The 14,899-nt window shown below is 35.7% G+C and overlaps 2 long non-coding RNA genes across 2 annotated transcripts; both read right to left on the bottom strand.

Annotated features, from left to right (window-relative positions):
- Window positions 1–1,630: 1,630 nt before the first annotated feature.
- Window positions 1,631–4,697, bottom strand: LOC138858872 (uncharacterized). The gene is made up of 3 exons (XR_011397896.1): window positions 4,584–4,697; window positions 1,945–2,344; window positions 1,631–1,878 (listed from the first exon to the last, which is right to left on the bottom strand). It is a non-coding gene; the product is annotated as an uncharacterized lncRNA (long non-coding RNA).
- A 4,217-nt stretch (window positions 4,698–8,914) lies between these two features.
- LOC138858871 (uncharacterized) lies at window positions 8,915–11,831 on the bottom strand. Its single transcript, XR_011397895.1, has 3 exons — window positions 11,722–11,831; window positions 9,257–9,656; window positions 8,915–9,190 (listed from the first exon to the last, which is right to left on the bottom strand). It is a non-coding gene; the product is annotated as an uncharacterized lncRNA (long non-coding RNA).
- Window positions 11,832–14,899: the final 3,068 nt, after the last annotated feature.

Raw genomic sequence — 14,899 nt, 5'->3', positions numbered from 1 at the left:
GATTACCCGCAGCAAAAGAAACAGTTTCGAAAAGCTCTGTGATGAAGCGAACATAGACCCATGGGGAACTGCGTACATTGTAATTTGCATATCCCAATTTAAAAAGTCCCAGCAGCCTAATAGAGCATCCTTTATGAGAACAGTAGGCGGGTCGTTAAGCCACGAAACGATGCTGCAGAATCACCATAGTTGGTCATTGAAGATGAAATGTTGACCATAGCTAAAAGAATAAGAAACAACAAAGCGCCTGGAATAGATGGCATACCCAACAGAGCCCTAAAGGAAGCCATGACTATAAGACCCAGTTTGTGTGCTAAAGATGGAAAGGTGGCACAAAAAAGTATTGTGCGCTAATTACTCTGGACGTGAGAAATGCGTTCAATTCCGCAAAATGGGCATATATAATCAAAGCTCTATACGAAATACGCGCTCCTCAACATATCGTAAATATTATAATGAGCAGTGGCTAAACATATAGATGACCTCAGGCTCAAATGCAACGATTGCATAAATGGGTGCGCTAATGGTTTGCTACCATGAGTTTATAGCCGGCAGAGCAGAAAACGAAACACTTGCTCATAACCACAAGGAAGGTGGAAGAAAGGTTAACACTCACCATAGAAGAGTGGGAGATTACTTCACAGCCGCAGCTGAAGTATCTGGAAGTAATACTAGACCAAATTAAAATTTAAGGAACACCTGGCCTATACTTTCGGTAACGCAAACAAAATTTATAACGCCCTATCGAATGATGGTCAATAAAGGCTGCGTGTGGCCGGCGGTTTTTAATAGCAAAAGTAATGAGTTGCGTGATATTATATGCAGCACCGATATGGATACAAGCGCTAGATATAAAATCATATGCTAGACCAATAAACGTATTGCATACGCTCTCTGCAATCCGAGTAATAAGTGCTTTCAGAACGGTATCAAGTGATGCTGCTGAAGTATTAGCCGACATGCCGCATATTGGTATTCAGGGGATAAATTCGCGCGACTGTACCAGCTTTCAGTGCCGTCTTCAAAAGTAAAAGAAGAGGCGAGAACCAAGAGCCTAACAATGTGGCAGCAGCGGTAGCAAACCTCTTCTAAAAGATGATGTATCCACATACTGATTCCGGACATTCATTCGTGGATAGACAGGTGACATGGGGACCTGGATTTCCATCTAACCCAAATACTGAGTGAGCATGGATGCTTTAGAAAGTATATCTTCAAAATTCATTATGATATTAGTCCGTATTATCCAACGTGTACAGAATGCATAGAAGACTCCAAAGGCGTATTTTTTCAGTGCTCCCGTTTTTTAAATATTAGAAAAAAGTTAAAATCTACACTCGGTGGTAGTCTAACGGTGGAAACTTTGACAGCATACATGTGTCAGTCCTCTGATAAATGGAAAGCTGTCAGCGGAGCGGCAGCTCTAATTATGACAAAACTGAGATACTTAGAATAAATTTTGAGTCAGTCAGTCCGTACCGTAGAGGAGACTTTAATGCCCTTTTCTCTCCTACTTAATCTGGTGGTTCCGTTGGAGACACATGAGTTGGTTAGGTTTAGCGGATTAAAGTTCCGCACTTCGGCTTTCGATGCTTTCCCCTACTATACAAAAAAAAAATAAGGCCATACCGACATACTTGTGTACACACCGATCGAACACACATGTATGTATATCATGTATTGATCTGATTTTTGTGTTGCCTATTATAAACAGAGAGCGTATATCATAGAGAAGGTTCATGGTGTGCCGATTATCAAAATGTTCTCCTTGATGGAGGGTTAACATTAGAGGATTTTACTACAAACAAATTTTAATCGGATCTCACCAGAGTTTTACTCCTGCCGACTCCAAAATAGCAGATTTGAGCATTTTGAGTGCTATGTAAGAAAAATAATGCTATTATCAATATTAAGAAATGTGCGCTTACAGATTTGTTTACTTACAATGCATAAAAATTCGCACGATGAAATTCATAGATTGCATATAAACATATTGTATAAACGTATAAAAAAAAGCCAAAAGGCTTACATGCGGCTGTAAAATCAATGCAAATTTCTGAGCATAATTTTCATACAATGCTCAGATCTACTTACGCGCCACCGTTAAAATTTCTCCTTCCTAACTAGCTGTGGTGAAATTCACTCATCGAAACTTGTTAGGTTTTGACAATTCACACGCTGGTCCGCAATTGAACCTTCTCTATAATATACGTTCCCTGTTTTGACACTTGACTGAATAAGGTGGGTATTGACGTTTAGAAATTGGCACGACTAGAATGGCCAGATTGTAATCCGACTAAAAATATAGGTGAATGGTGAGCTTTGTTGCCGCCGTTCAAGATCACTAATAAAAAAAGTAAAACAATGAAAATTAAAGAAAACTTAAAATTTAAATGTATTTGATGAAATGTTTTGGAAAGCAATGCTTCGATGTATTAATATTCAATATAAAATAATAAAAAACATTTATTAATTCAGAGCTAACACATTTAGTTCACTTCGTAAAGTGTTGAAAGTTGAGAAATCAGTTGTCTTAATGTATCAGTAAAAAAAACGTGCCACCCGAGCATGAGCGGCAGGGTCCGTTTGTGTTGCCTCGTTCAGATCGCCAACGAAAACCGGTTTTGGCGGCAAAAATAGTCTTCTTCTGAACATGCACATACATGGTAAGTTTTATATTTTATATTATTATTTATATTTATATTAAAATTTTAATATATTCAAAGATTTTGTGAATTTTTCACAGTGGTTTCAAACATTTTTTCCTCCAATGCAGATGTTGAGTTTTTTCCTTTATAGTAAAACAAGCTTTTCTTCGTTTTTTTTTTTTGGCATTTTATAGAAAAACGTAGGAAAAACTGAAGAAATAATAAAGCAAAACCAATATTAAACATATTTTTTTTTCAACAACACAATTTATTACAAATACATATATACTGCCGCGATTCATATTGAACGTGTGCGTTCAAAAGCGATCTAAGGCGCGGTCTTACCAGTTCGAAAATTATGATCATATTAACAACAACAAAAAAGTGCATTTATTGAGTTTTTCGAAAAGTTACTGGTACGTGTGACCGTCTAGATTGATAACATATTGCAAATACTAAAATAGGCACTGGCTGAATTTAAAGATTGATCATTCAGCCAAAAAGAGGCCGCACTAAGCACACTGATCAACCAACAGCAGATGAGCATAACTCGCATAAATTTGCCTAATATTCAAACGAATACAAAATTGCTATGTCAAGCAAAGCGATTAATAATAGCAAATGATCGCGCAATCTCTAACACTTTAGAAAACTCCGTAAACCCACTATTACTCAACTAACCAAGGGTTTAGTTAATAATCCTCTTGACCCTTATTGAAGCGACCGTGGAATATTGTGGTTACAAAAGTTAAACCAAGAGCCGTAAGCCCCCTAAAACTAAAATACCAATAATATGCTGTATCAGATAATACAGTCACCCACAATGGTCTTTTAGATGCCTTGATATGACCGCTAAATGCTGCAAAAACGGGGATAGGTCTGAACTAGGAACAAGATGGAGTAAGGGGGACAGCAGGTTATGATGAAACTGATGCTTTTAGAGGGAGCGTCAGACACCCATTATACATGGAAGCGGCACAAATACTACAATGAATATGAAGCTTTTACAGCTTAACCTAAACCATCGGCAAGCAGCACATGGCCTGTTAAAAAAGTCTGAAGCAGATGCACTTGACCTTACTCAGTGAACCATATAGAAACGGTGATATTGCAAACTGGTCGACGACTTAGGAAATAAAGCGTCTGTATAGAAATTTAACCCTAACTCACCTCAAAACCCCTTACATTTGAAACGGCTTTGTTCGAGGAAAAGTTGCCTATAATAATATCTATTAAGATTTTTGGATTAAGATTTATGAAGAATTATCGTCTGTCTTGTGACTGATGTCCGAAGTGAAAGTAATATACTAATAGCTTGTGACTGCCAATAAAAAACACACATAGTATTTCTAAAGCTCTACTGAAAGATTTTGCTTCCCTTGATAATGAGCTATTAAATAAATACAAACAACATATCCGTTTTTAATAAAGGTGGACGACAGTCAGTGATACACCTGACTTTCGTTCATTCCAGTTTTGTTCGTAGATCTCAATGAGAAAAAGTGATAATTTTACGCACACATGCGGAAAAGTGACTATCGCGAACTAAAACATTTGACCCAGATCTCAGGCCTTTACATCCACTACTCTATCAGAGAATTTGCTGCCGGCTAATAGCTTCGCATCAATGTCCAATACGATATATAAAAGAAGGAAATTTTTTTCGCTTGGTACTCGGAAAAATAGGTTCTTAGACACTTTTAGGATAGTCTCTCCAAGTATTACTTCTTAATTGTACTCCTCCTTACAGTTTCTTTTTTTGTTTTTTTATTAACATAGAAAAATTAATTTATCGCTTCCAAATACTAGCAAAATTATCTCGTTTCATATATTTTGTAGGAAATTGATTGATCTACAAAAAATCTCTTTCGATATATTTTGTAGGAAATTGAATGATCTATGAAAAATCTCTTTCGATTTTTTAATAAATCTTACCGTCAGTGATGAATTTACGCAGAATTTTTGAGGCGAAAAAACGTTGAGACAATATATTTCAAAAATTGGTTCAGATTAGATTTTATGAACAATTTTCTATAGAATATATTATAATTCAATTATATAGGTAAGATGGTAATTTTTTAATAGATTAATTATAGTCCTTATCGAGTAATGTTCTTAACTTTCTGTTCCTTTAGTGAGATTAACAACACCCGTGTGTGAAGCATTTTGAAACTACTAAATCTAAATAACTTCTCAATTTGTTTTTAGTGTGAAAAGAATACCCTAGTATTGCATGTATTGAATATCATTTTGATATTTATTCAAAAGTATCAGAACATTTTTTGTGTATAAAAATAATTTTTCATGAAAAATACATCCCGTAATTTTCGATATTAAATTTTTTGAATCATCGAAATAATTGGTAAACAAATTTTATTTTCTACTTTGCAAGAATACCACAATTTCTTTACTATATCTACACATCGTTGGGAGATTTTAGTACAGCGTACAAATTTAAGAGTTAAGAGTCTTTCTCAAACTCGTTGGTCTGCTCGACATTATGCATGTTATGCATTAGAAAAAGAGTGGTCTGCAATAATGATGCACTGGAATTTATTGCCGAAAGTAGAGTTGAGAAACCGACTACGCGATCTGAAGCTACGAGATTGCAGTGAAAATTACAGTATTTAGAAACAGCAATCCAAGTCACCGTTTGAAATGTAATTTTAGATCGTTTCAATGCGTTTCAAAACAATTTCGATAAAGACGTTTTTGAGATAGTCTGGAGTGCGGCAGAGACACCAGGTGTAGACGCCGCCCACTTGGTATCCGCAGTGCGGAAAGCACTGATCGCAACATGCGACGCAACTATTAGGACAACATACCGTAATAAACAAAAGCCAGTATATTAGTGGAACGAGGAAATAGCCACGCTAAGGAAACTTGGTCACTCATTCAGACGTCGCCTACTGCGTAACCAGAGTGGAGCAAACGAACTTGAGTTCAGTGAAACGTTTACAAGGCACAAGAAGCTCCTGAAGTCAGCGGTTACCCGCAGCAAAAGAAACAGTTTCGAAAAGCTCTGTGATGAAGCGAACATAGACCCATGGAGAACTGCGTACATTGTAATTTGCATATCCCAATTTAAAAAGTCCCAGCAGCCTAATACAGCATCCTTTATGAGAAGAGTAGGCGGGTCGTTAAGCCACGAAACGATGCTGCAGAATCACCATAGTTGGTCATTGAAGATGAAATGTTGACCACAGCTAAAAGAATAAGAAACAACAAAGCGCCTGGAATAGATGGCATACCCAACAGAGCCCTAAAGGAAGCCATTAATATAAGACCCAGTTTGTGTGCTAAAGATGGAAAGGTGGCACAAAAAAGTATTGTGCGCTAATTACTCTGGACGTGAGAAATGCGTTCAATTCCGCAAAATGGGCATATATAATCAAAGCTCTATACGAAATACGCAGTCCTCAACATATCGTAAATATTATAATGAGCAGTGGCTAAACATATAGATGACCTCAGGCTCAAATGCAACGATTGCATAAATGGGTGCGCTAATGGTTTGCTACCATGAGTTTATAGCTGGCAGAGCAGAAAACGAAACACTTGCTCATAACCACAAGGAAGGTGGAAGAAAGGTTAACACTCACCATAGAAGAGTGGGAGATTACTTCACAGCCGCAGCTGAAGTATCTGGAAGTAATACTAGACCAAATTAAAATTTAAGGAACACCTGGCCTATACTTTCGGTAACGCAAACAAAATTTATAACGCCCTATCGAATGATGGTCAATAAAGGCTGCGTGTGGCCGGCGGTTTTTAATACCAAAAGTAATGAGTTGCGTGATATTATATGCAGCACCGATATGGATACAAGCGCTAGATATAAAATCATATGCTAGACCAATAAACGTATTGCATACGCTCTCTGCAATCCGAGTAATAAGTGCTTTCAGAACGGTATCAAGTGATGCTGCTGAAGTATTAGCCGACATGCCGCATATTGGTATTCAGGGGATAAATTCGCGCGACTGTACCAGCTTTCAGTGCCGTCTTCAAAAGTAAAAGAAGAGGCGAGAACCAAGAGCCTAACAATGTGGCAGCAGCGGTAGCAAACCTCTTCTAAAAGATGATGTATCCACATACTGATTCCGGACATTCATTCGTGGATAGACAGGTGACATGGGGACCTGGATTTCCATCTAACCCAAATACTGAGTGAGCATGGATGCTTTAGAAAGTATTTCTTCAAAATTCATTATGATATTAGTCCGTATTGTCCAACGTGTACAGAATGCATAGAAGACTCCAAAGGCGTATTTTTTCAGTGCTCCCGTTTTTTAAATATTAGGAAAAAGTTAAAATCTACACTCGGTGGTAGTCTAACGGTGGAAACTTTGACAGCATATATGTGTCAGTCCTCTGTCAGCGAAGCGGCAGCTCTAATTATGACAAAACTGAGATACTTAGAATAAATTTTGAGTCAGTCAGTCCGTACCGTAGAGGAGACTTTAATGCCCTTTTCTCTCCTACTTAATCTGGTGGTTCCGTTGGAGACACATGAGTTGGTTAGGTTTAGCGGATTAAAGTTCCGCACTTCGGCTTTCGATGCTTTCCCCTACTATACAAAAAAAAAAAAAAGGCCATACCGACATACTTGTGTACACACCGATCATTGTATAAATCTACAAGTAACAAATCCTAAGATTTTAACTAATACACATGCGAAAATATCCCACTTGGTACGGGTTGCCTCGAAAATTCTACTACTAAAATCACACTTGGTACGGGTTGCCAACCAATATTCTGCTACTTAAGTCACACTTTGTACGGGTTGCCAAACAATATTCTACTACTAAAACGTCCAAATGACAGAAATCTGCTATAGTGTGCTGCCGTGTTATGTTCTAAAATTTATAACTTTAAGAATGTTTTTATTCCATATTCAAATATTTTTTGGTTGTTTTAATTCCTAAAGATTAAATTTACATATTATTATTTAAATTAATATTTATTGTATTGAAATATTATTAAATGTTTCCAATTTTATCAAATATATTATTGTGTAACGGTTTGTAAATTCTATGAATTTCGTGCAACTGTGTGATGTCAAAAATCATTTCAACGGACATTTTTTTAAGCATAAGAAGCTTTGAAATAAATTAAGTTTCACTCATAATAAATTAAGTTTTCAATTAAGTTTTTAAATATTGCAGTTTAGTGTTTTTAGTTATTCAAGGAGACAGCCGGAGTAAGTATTACAACATTAATATATTAGATTTGTTAATATTTGTGTAATGATTTTAAGGATGCCTAGAAGAAAGTGTGTTGCTGGTTGCGATTTGGAGGTACCGCTGTATCCCTTCCCATCAGAAGGGGAAGTTGTGAAAATTGTAATTCCGATATTATAAAATGTCTATTCATTAGAATTAGAACATATTTCTTAGTAAATGCTTTTAACAAAAAAGTGAAACAAAGTGATTTCAAAAACATTAAGTTCTTGTGTGTTACACATAAATAATCACGTCCGTTTGTCTGCCTATATGTGTCGGAATTTACATATATGTCTGTCAGTCTGAATTCTTTTACATTTGTCAAAATGTTTATCCGAAGACCGCATTAACCACCATAGTTACCTGGATCTATGATTTTGAAATGAGAATTTTTGTGATTAGGTTTGTACGCTTATTACATATTTTTTTGTTTTCTAAGTATTTTCGTGTACCTTCTCTTCACCACTATTCCTTTGATAGGGTTTTTTTTATTTAGTATTTCGCTGTGGGTGATTTAGAATATTTTGTAAATATTATTTATTACTTAGTAGTTTGTTTTGATTATTGTTATTGTTACTGAATAGTTCCTAATTTTTTATATATATTTTTGTTTTTGCTAAAATTATTACAAGTAGATTGTTTTCACTTATATTTGTTCATGAATACAATTGAATTGTACCTGATTTTTATATATTTATTTTCGTTTTTGTTCAAATCAAGTTGAATATTTCAACTTATATTGTTAATGTTATATTGTTAATGTAATTAATATTCATGAACCTGATTCATGTACCTGAATAATTGTTATGAAAAGTAGATTGTTTTAGAAGTGTATATATTATAGGGGTGAATATAGGCCTCCTGGGGAACCGAACACCCAAAAAAGATCGGTAACGCGCCTATATTGCAACCTCAGAGGTGGTGAGGAAAAGCAGTAAATATATAATAATCTTTTGTTTCGAAAATATTATTGAAAGTTTTCATTATTATTTCCATTACAAATACATGTTCATAAACAAATTGTTAAACTACATCCTTTTATTTAAAACTCTGTGTCAAAAAAAGGCATATTCGATCAGCAATGACACCGATCGAACACACATGTATGTATATCATGTATTGATCTGATTTTTGTGTTGCCTATTATAAACAGAGAGCGTATATCATAGAGAAGGTTCATGGTGTGCCGATTATCAAAATGTTCTCCTTGATGGAGGGTTAACATTAGAGGATTTTACTACAAACAAATTTTAATCGGATCTCACCAGAGTTTTACTCCTGCCGACTCCAAAATAGCAGATTTGAGCATTTTGAGTGCTATGTAAGAAAAATAATGCTATTATTAATATTAAGAAATGTGCGCTTACAGATTTGTTTACTTACAATGCATAAAAATTCGCACGATGAAATTCATAGATTGCATATAAACATATTGTATAAACGTATAAAAAAAAGCCAAAAGGCTTACATGCGGCTGTAAAATCAATGCAAATTTCTGAGCATAATTTTCATACAATGCTCAGATCTACTTACGCGCCACCGTTAAAATTTCTCCTTCCTAACTAGCTGTGGTGAAATTCACTCATCGAAACTTGTTAGGTTTTGACAATTCACACGCTGGTCCGCAATTGAACCTTCTCTGTAATATACGTTCCCTGTTTTGACACTTGACTGAATAAGGTGGGTATTGACGTTTAGAAATTGGCACAACTAGAATGGCCAGATTGTAATCCGACTAAAAATATAGGTGAATGGTGAGCTTTGTTGCCGCCGTTCAAGATCACTAATAAAAAAAGTAAAACAATGAAAATTAAAGAAAACTTAAAATTTAAATGTAAAAAAACGTGCCACCCGAGCATGAGCGGCAGGGTCCGTTTGTGTTGCCTCGTTCAGATCGCCAACGAAAACCGGTTTTGGCGGCAAAAATAGTCTTCTTCTGAACATGCACATACATGGCTCATAACGTTTACACAGTTTCGCGTGTTCACAATGCAAGTTTTATATTTTATATTATTATTTATATTTATATTAAAATTTTAATATATTCAAAGATTTTGTGAATTTTTCACAGTGGTTTCAATCATTTTTTCCTCCAATGCAGATGTTGAGTTTTTTCCTTTATAGTAAAACAAGCTTTTCTTCGTTTTTTTTTGGCATTTTATAGAAAAACGTAGGAAAAACTGAAGAAATAATAAAGCAAAACCAATATTAAACATATTTTTTTTCAACAACACAATTTATTACAAATACATATATACTGCCGCGATTCATATTGAACGTGTGCGTTCAAAAGCGATCTAAGGCGCGATCATATTAACAACAACAAAAAAGTCCATTTATTGAGTTTTTCGAAAAGTTACTGGTACGTGTGACCGTCTAGATTGATAACATATTGCAAATACTAAAATAGGCACTGGCTGAATTTATAGATTGGTCATTCAGCCAAAAAGAGGCCGCACTAAGCACACTGATCAACCAACAGCAGATGAGCATAACTCGCATAAATTTGCCCAATATTCAAACGAATACAAAATTGATATGTCAAATGATCGCGCAATCTCTAACACTTTAGAAAACTCCGTAAACCCACTATTACTCAACTAACCAAAGGTTTAGTTAATAATCCTCTTGACCCTTATTGAAGCGACCGTGGAATATTGTGGTTACAAAAGTTAAACCAAGAGCTAAAACTAAAATACCAATAATATGCTGTATCAGATAATACAGTCACCCACAATGGTCTTTTAGATGCCTTGATATGACCGCTAAATGCTGCAAAAACGGGGATAGGTCTGAACTGTGAACAAGATGGAGTAAGGGGGACAGCAGGTTATGTTGAAACTGATGCTTTTAGAGGGAGCGTCAGACACCCATTATACATGGAAGCGGCACAAATACTACAATGAATATGAAGCTTTTACAGCTTAACCTAAACCATCGTCAAGCAGCACATGGCCTGTTAAAAAAATCTGAAGCAGATGCACTTGACCTTACTCAGTGAACCATATAGAAACGGTGATATTGCAAACTGGTCGACGACTTAGGAAATAAAGCGTCTGTATAGAAATTTAACCCTAACTCACCTCAAAACCCCTTACATTTGAAACGGCTTTGTTCGAGGAAAAGTTGCCTATAATAATATCTATTAAGATTTTTGGATTAAGATTTATGAAGAATTATCGTCTGTCTTGTGACTGATGTCCGAAGTGAAAGTAATATACTAATAGCTTGTGACTGCCAATAAAAAACACACATAGTATTTCTAAAGCTCTACTGAAAGATTTTGCTTCCCTTGATAATGAGCTATTAAATAAATACAAACAACATATCCGTTTTTAATAAAGGTGGACGACAGTCAGTGATACACCTGACTTTCGTTCATTCCAGTTTTGTTCGTAGATCTCAATGAGAAAAAGTGATAATTTTACGCACACATGCGGAAAAGTGACTATCGCGAACTAAAACATTTGACCCAGATCTCAGGCCTTTACATCCACTACTCTATCAGAGAATTTGCTGCCGGCTAATAGCTTCGCATCAATGTCCAATACGATATATAAAAGAAGGAAATTTTTTTCGCTTGGTACTCGGAAAAATAGGTTCTTAGACACTTTTAGGATAGTCTCTCCAAGTATTACTTCTTAATTGTACTCCTCCTTACAGTTTCTTTTTTTGTTTTTTTATTAACATAGAAAAATTAATTTATCGCTTCCAAATACTAGCAAAATTATCTCGTTTCATATATTTTGTAGGAAATTGATTGATCTACAAAAAATCTCTTTCGATATATTTTGTATGAAATTGAATGATCTATGAAAAATCTCTTTCGATTTTTTAATAAATCTTACCGTCAGTGATGAATTTACGCAGAATTTTTGAGGCGAAAAAACGTTGAGACAATATATTTCAAAAATTGGTTCAGATTAGATTTTATGAACAATTTTCTATAGAATATATTATAATTCAATTATATAGGTAAGATGGTAATTTTTTAATAGATTAATTATAGTCCTTATCGAGTAATGTTCTTTACTTTCTGTTCCTTTAGTGAGATTAACAACACCCGTGTGTGAAGCATTTTGAAACTACTAAATCTAAATAACTTCTCAATTTGTTTTTAGTGTGAAAAGAATACCCTAGTATTGCATGTATTGAATATCATTTTGATATTTATTCAAAAGTATCAGAACATTTTTTGTGTATAAAAATAATTTTTCATGAAAAATACATCCCGTAATTTTCGATATTAAATTTTTTGAATCATCGAAATAATTGGTAAACAAATTTTATTTTCTACTTTGCAAGAATACCACAATTTCTTTACTATATCTACACATCGTTGGGAGATTTTAGTACAGCGTACAAATTTAAGAGTTAAGAGTCTTTCTCAAACTCGTTGGTCTGCTCGACATGATGCATGTTATGCATTAGAAAAAGAGTGGTCTGCAATAATGATGCACTGGAATTTATTGCCGAAAGTAGAGTTGAGAAACCGACTACGCGATCTGAAGCTACGAGATTGCAGTGAAAATTACAGCATTTAGAAACAGCAATCCAAGTCACCGTTTGAAATGTAATTTTAGATCGTTTCAATGCGTTTCAAAACAATTTCGATAAAGACGTTTTTGAGATAGTCTGGAGTGCGGCAGAGACACCAGGTGTAGACGCCGCCCACTTGGTATCCGTAGTGCGGAAAGCACTGATCGCAACATGCGACGCAACTATTAGGACAACATACCGTAATAAACAAAAGCCAGTATATTAGTGGAACGAGGAAATAGCCACGCTAAGGAAACTTGGTCACTCATTCAGACGTCGCCTACTGCGTAACCAGAGTGGAGCAAACGAACTTGAGTTCAGTGAAACGTTTACAAGGCACAAGAAGCTCCTGAAGTCAGCGGTTACCCGCAGCAAAAGAAACAGTTTCGAAAAGCTCTGTGATGAAGCGAACATAGACCCATGGAGAACTGCGTACATTGTAATTTGCATATCCCAATTTAAAAAGTCCCAGCAGCCTAATAGAGCATCCTTAATGAGAAGAGTAGGCGGGTCGTTAAGCCACGAAACGATGCTGCAGAATCACCATAGTTGGTCATTGAAGATGAAATGTTGACCACAGCTAAAAGAATAAGAAACAACAAAGCGCCTCGAATAGATGGCATACCCAACAGAGCCCTAAAGGAAGCCATTAATATAAGACCCAGTTTGTGTGCTAAAGATGGAAAGGTGGCACAAAAAAGTATTGTGCGCTAATTACTCTGGACGTGAGAAATGCGTTCAATTCCGCAAAATGGGCATATATAATCAAAGCTCTATACGAAATACGCGCTCCTCAACATATCGTAAATATTATAATGAGCAGTGGCTAAACATATAGATGACCTCAGGCTCAAATGCAACGATTGCATAAATGGGTGCGCTAATGGTTTGCTACCATGAGTTTATAGCCGGCAGAGCAGAAAACGAAACACTTGCTCATAACCACAAGGAAGGTGGAAGAAAGGTTAACACTCACCATAGAAGAGTGGGAGATTACTTCACAGCCGCAGCTGAAGTATCTGGAAGTAATACTAGACCAAATTAAAATTTAAGGAACACCTGGCCTATACTTTCGGTAACGCAAACAAAATTTATAACGCCCTATCGAATGATGGTCAATAAAGGCTGCGTGTGGCCGGCGGTTTTTAATAGCAAAAGTAATGAGTTGCGTGATATTATATGCAGCACCGATATGGATACAAGCGCTAGATATAAAATCATATGCTAGACCAATAAACGTATTGCATACGCTCTCTGCAATCCGAGTAATAAGTGCTTTCAGAACGGTATCAAGTGATGCTGCTGAAGTATTAGCCGACATGCCGCATATTGGTATTCAGGGGATGAATTCGCGCGACTGTACCAGCTTTCAGTGCCGTCTTCAAAAGTAAAAGAAGAGGCGAGAACCAAGAGCCTAACAATGTGGCAGCAGCGGTAGCAAACCTCTTCTAAAAGATGATGTATCCACATACTGATTCCGGACATTCATTCGTGGATAGACAGGTGACATGGGGACCTGGATTTCCATCTAACCCAAATACTGAGTGAGCATGGATGCTTTAGAAAGTATTTCTTCAAAATTCATTATGATATTAGTCCGTATTGTCCAACGTGTACAGAATGCATAGAAGACTCCAAAGGCGTATTTTTTCAGTGCTCCCGTTTTTTAAATATTAGGAAAAAGTTAAAATCTACACTCGGTGGTAGTCTAACGGTGGAAACTTTGACAGCATATATGTGTCAGTCCTCTGTCAGCGAAGCGGCAGCTCTAATTATGACAAAACTGAGATACTTAGAATAAATTTTGAGTCAGTCAGTCCGTACCGTAGAGGAGACTTTAATGCCCTTTTCTCTCCTACTTAATCTGGTGGTTCCGTTGGAGACACATGAGTTGGTTAGGTTTAGCGGATTAAAGTTCCGCACTTCGGCTTTCGATGCTTTCCCCTACTATACAAAAAAAAAAAAAAGGCCATACCGACATACTTGTGTACACACCGATCATTGTATAAATCTACAAGTAACAAATCCTAAGATTTTAACTAATACACATGCGAAAATATCCCACTTGGTACGGGTTGCCTCGAAAATTCTACTACTAAAATCACACTTGGTACGGGTTGCCAACCAATATTCTGCTACTTAAGTCACACTTTGTACGGGTTGCCAAACAATATTCTACTACTAAAACGTCCAAATGACAGAAATCTGCTATAGTGTGCTGCCGTGTTATGTTCTAAAATTTATAACTTTAAGAATGTTTTTATTCCATATTCAAATATTTTTTGGTTGTTTTAATTCCTAAAGATTAAATTTACATATTATTATTTAAATTAATATTTATTGTATTGAAATATTATTAAATGTTTCCAATTTTATCAAATATATTATTGTGTAACGGTTTGTAAATTCTATGAATTTCGTGCAACTGTGTGATGTCAAAAATCATTTCAACGGACATTTTTTTAAGCATAAGAAGCTTTGAAATAA

Source organism: Bactrocera oleae, chromosome 2, assembly GCF_042242935.1.
Source record: "Bactrocera oleae isolate idBacOlea1 chromosome 2, idBacOlea1, whole genome shotgun sequence".
NCBI lineage: Eukaryota > Metazoa > Arthropoda > Insecta > Diptera > Tephritidae > Bactrocera > Bactrocera oleae.
The sequence above is the reverse complement of the archived record's forward strand: the minus strand, read 5'-3'. Positions and strand labels throughout refer to the sequence as shown.